General features: G+C 50.6%; 1 protein-coding gene across 1 annotated transcript in view; it reads right to left on the bottom strand.

Annotated features, from left to right (window-relative positions):
- Positions 1–4,147, bottom strand: part of pcdh18a (protocadherin 18a) — a 93,597-nt gene that overhangs the window by 6,536 nt on the left and 82,914 nt on the right.

Raw genomic sequence — 4,147 nt, 5'->3', positions numbered from 1 at the left:
AACGACTGCATGTGTAAATTATAGATATATTATTTATACATAGCTAGCTAGAGAGAGGAGAGAGGGAGAGCATCATTCATCAGCCATCGTGTCAAGCCGGAGTCATTTCAGCCTCTTATTATTAGCAATAATAAACAAACAATTATTTTTGCACAAGAACATTTTTTCTCCCAGAAAAATCGCAGACAGGGAGGGAGCGCTACCGGTTTTAGTTTTGAACAAACTTGATAAAAACAAGAAGCTGAGAGGAGGTGGGAGGAGGTGGGAGAGGAGCTGGGAGAGGAGCTGGGAGAGGAGCTGAGAGCAACTGAGAGGAGGTGGGAGAGGAGCTGGGAAAGGAGCTGAGAGGAGCTGAGAGGAGCTGAGAGGAGCTGAGAGGAGCTGAGAGGAGCTGGGAGGAGCTGGGAGAGGAGCTGAGAGGAGCTGGGAGGAGCTGTGGAGAGGAGCTGAGAGGAGCTGAGAGCAACTGAGAGGAGCTGGGAGAGGAGCTGAGAGGAGCTGAGAGGAGCTGAGAGGAGCTGAGAGGAGCTGGGAGAGGAGCTGAGAGCAGCTGAGAGGAGGTGGGAGAGGAGCTGAGAGGAGCTGAGAGGAGGTGGGAGGAGGTGGGAGAGGAGCTGGGAAAGGAGCTGAGAGGAGCTGAGAGGAGCTGGGAGAGGAGCTGAGACCGAGTCGAACCCGCACACCAACCCAGAGACGCTCAAAGAGACAGACACACCTCTGATGACCACGCCCTTTATGTTCTCCCCCTTTTAAACACCGACTGAACAAACATCCGTCATAATTAACCAAATTAATTCCCACGTGCGCCGGAGCGTCATCGACACAGCAGCAGCTACCTCGATGTGACATCCTTCTCCCACACATTCCTGCGGAGTGAAGGCAGGAGGCGGCGCCGGAGGGAGAGGAGAGGAGAGGAGAGGAGAGGGAGAGGAGAGGAGGTGCCAGCTTTCATCTGCAGGAACAACCAGACAGAACGCTGTGCTCCTGCATGCTCTAATCAATAACTATGATCTCCACTCCTCACCTGCTCCAGACTTTAGCCACTTCAGGCTCTCATGATTTTTTCAGAGGAGACGCACCGGAATAAAGGACATGACAGAAAGACAATGGGAAGCACAAACGTGCATGGAAGTCGACAGCTTTCCAGGCGTGAGGAGGATTTAAGTTACGTTGAAGGAAATGAGGGAGAAACCCCCAGTCTGTCAGGAAACACAAACGTGTGCACGTTTGACTCATCAGGAAGATCCACCCACAACGTGTACGGAAGCATTGGGGGGGTGAGTGCACAGGTAGACCAGGTAGATGATTCGGGGGGGGGTTGTCCGTGGCTGTGGGCCCGTCAGGGAGGTGTCGATTTGTCCTCACGGGTTCCCGGGGCAGAAGTATCAGCGTCGTTGCAGTGTCTCTGTACATGGTGATGCTGTATCTCCGGGCTCGGCTGCCCCCCCCCCCTGCCGCGCCTCTTATTCTCTATTTAGCTGCCACTTCCCTCGTCTTCCTCGCGCTCTGGAAAGGTGAGTTTCACCAGCGGACTTTCCAATTAGCTTGTGTAGCTGCTTCTGGCTGTGCAGGAGATAAGATGGAGCCGATACCACCAGGCTACTCTTATCTCCATTTCCCTCCTGTCACACACAGAAAGACATATCCCTGCCCGTGCACGTGCACGTGCACGAGCAGACATCGGTGCTCGTAGCTCCCGGAGCTGCAGATCCAGCGGACAGATAGATGCAAGGCGTGGACGGCGCTATAATGAACGCATCAGGGACTGTCACATGTTGTCAACTCGCGGCGCCTGCAGATAGCGAGTGCTGTAAGTCTGGCAGTTTAGTGCGGCGGCTCCATTTTCTTTGTGTGAGTGTGAGAGTGCAGGCGGGGTCACGCTGCCGAGCGGGTGTGCATGTTGGGATGTTTGCTGGTGGCAGGGTGGCGGGCCGCGCCGTGACCCTGTGACCCCCCCAGACTGTTGAATAATAAAAGGCTATTCAGACACGCACAGGGCGACAGCGTGAAAAGAGACGCCACAGAGCGCGAGGCAGGGAGGGGGGGGGAGGGCTGGACATGGCTGCCATTACTTATCCCACCGTCCCGCAACTCTCCCCAACTTCCCTCTGCGTTTCTTGATTTGTGTTTGCGTCCTGTAAGTCCGTCTCCGTCTCCCGGGAACCGTCTCTCTTTGTTATCAACTTAAACGTCATTTTCTCTGTGGTGCCGCTTTATTTCATCCACCCACATCTACCTCTCTTTATTTTTATTCCCCACCATCCCCCTCTCCCTTCCTCCTCTACCTCCATCCATCTCATCCTCCTAACAGTCTCTCACGTCTCCTTGCTTTATTCCCCGCCACTTTCTGCTCAAGCATCCTTTCCTGCTCCTCCCAATTATCTCTCCCCCGCCTCCCTCTCAGCTCCTCCCTCTCTGTCTCATTAGTGATACTGTCTGCTAAGGAGGTGATTAGCCTGCGCTGGCTCTAATTAAGACACAGAAAGAGAACTAAATGAGACCTGTGATTTGTGGCTTTGTGTGTGCTACCTTCTTATACTCATATATACTGTATACGTGACGCTCTCGTTATAATTCGGTCGCCGTGGCAGCATGCTAAACAATCCAGCGCTCTGTTCAGAAGGAGGGGAGAACAAGTGTCTGGAGCTCCTGATGAATGTCACAGATATGAAGCGGAGATGCTTTAAATCCACTGAGAATAAGAAAATAGAAATGGGGTGACAGAGGAGGGGCTACGTGGACAGAAAGAAGCAGTTAGAATTGTTCCTCGCTACGTTGAGTAGAAGCATTAAAGCGTTCTGGCCAGAATTCTATTTGACTTTACTGCCACATTCTTACACAAAAGACACGAATAGAGTCAAGTCCGTTTATTTCTGCCCCACATTATAAAGTGATGAAAGTGATATATAACGAATGAAAGACATGAAATCAAATAAAAGCAGATAAAAGAGATTCATCCTGATACATAATACAAACGTTTACAGCAGCCGTAAGGAATTCTGTTTGATAAGAAGATACGATGATCTGGAGAGGATAAGCTAGCGAGAAACGATTCTTATTACAGATTGGGGAATCAATTCAACCCCATGTGTGACATTTACAGCTACAACTGTACAATGAAGAAGGCGGAGCTTCTCAGCATGTCAGGTGTCAGCGATGAATCAAAATGAAGCCCTCTGGGGTTTACAGGAACTCATCATAGGACGGAGAAATAAAGAGCTGAACGGTGAACGGGAGGACGGAAGTTAGGCGTTAGTCTGGCAGGTATACCAGGGTGTCGTCGGCGTAGGAGTGAAAGGCAACGCCCTGCTTTTCACACAGATACCTCAGAGAAAGAGAATATATCAATAATAAAATAATAACAATAGTAAGGAAAAGCAGAATGGACCGCGAGCGAGCGACCGGTTCATCCTAGCCATCGGACGTTCAGACAGAGAGCAGCTGCTGCTTTCCTTCAAACCGTCTCCAGACATGTCTAAATCTCAGGAACCTCGAGAAGCTCAAACGGATCTGGACTAATCAGGCTCATGTTGAGGTGTTGAGTTCTGTAGGATCGGCACTCCCAGCTCCTCTCCCACTGAAGAGGACATTTCAGCAGGAACAGGGAATGTTCTGAGCAGCCTGCTCGGTCAGACGTTCTGGCCCGGTTCCTCACCAGATATGTTTGGGCGCATATGTGGGCCGACGGCCTGGAAGCACTGACCAGTTGTTGGAAACATGCAGAGACGGAACCGTAAAAAGAAGAGACATCCCAGCAGTCAGATTCTGAGGGGATGGGCCCGTCGGAACCGGAGCCGTTCCTCTTCAATAATAGCATTTCTTTCCTCGTATTTTTTCCCAGCGTGTTGTCGCTGGGAAAAAGCATTTCCTCACATTTCTGTCGCTGCACCTTCACAGATCCTTCAGCATCCCACAATCGAATGAGCCGCCATGAAAATGCATTTTAAATCATACACAAGCCCTTTATCATTTAAAGTCACGCACTTTGGTGTGTGAATACAGGAGCGTCTCGCCCTGAGGCTGCAGCCGTGTTTTTAATTCATTACTGAAGCGCAGACAGTTTATTTAAAGCTGCATCAAAGCCCACATTATGGTGATCAGAGCAGTATGGATATTTATGGCTGGGTTAATAACGTCTTCGTTGTCC

Source organism: Brachionichthys hirsutus, chromosome 17 (assembly GCF_040956055.1).
Source record: "Brachionichthys hirsutus isolate HB-005 chromosome 17, CSIRO-AGI_Bhir_v1, whole genome shotgun sequence".
Taxonomy (NCBI): domain Eukaryota; kingdom Metazoa; phylum Chordata; class Actinopteri; order Lophiiformes; family Brachionichthyidae; genus Brachionichthys; species Brachionichthys hirsutus.
Note: the sequence above shows the minus strand (reverse complement) of the source record. Positions and strands in the feature narration are given on the sequence as shown.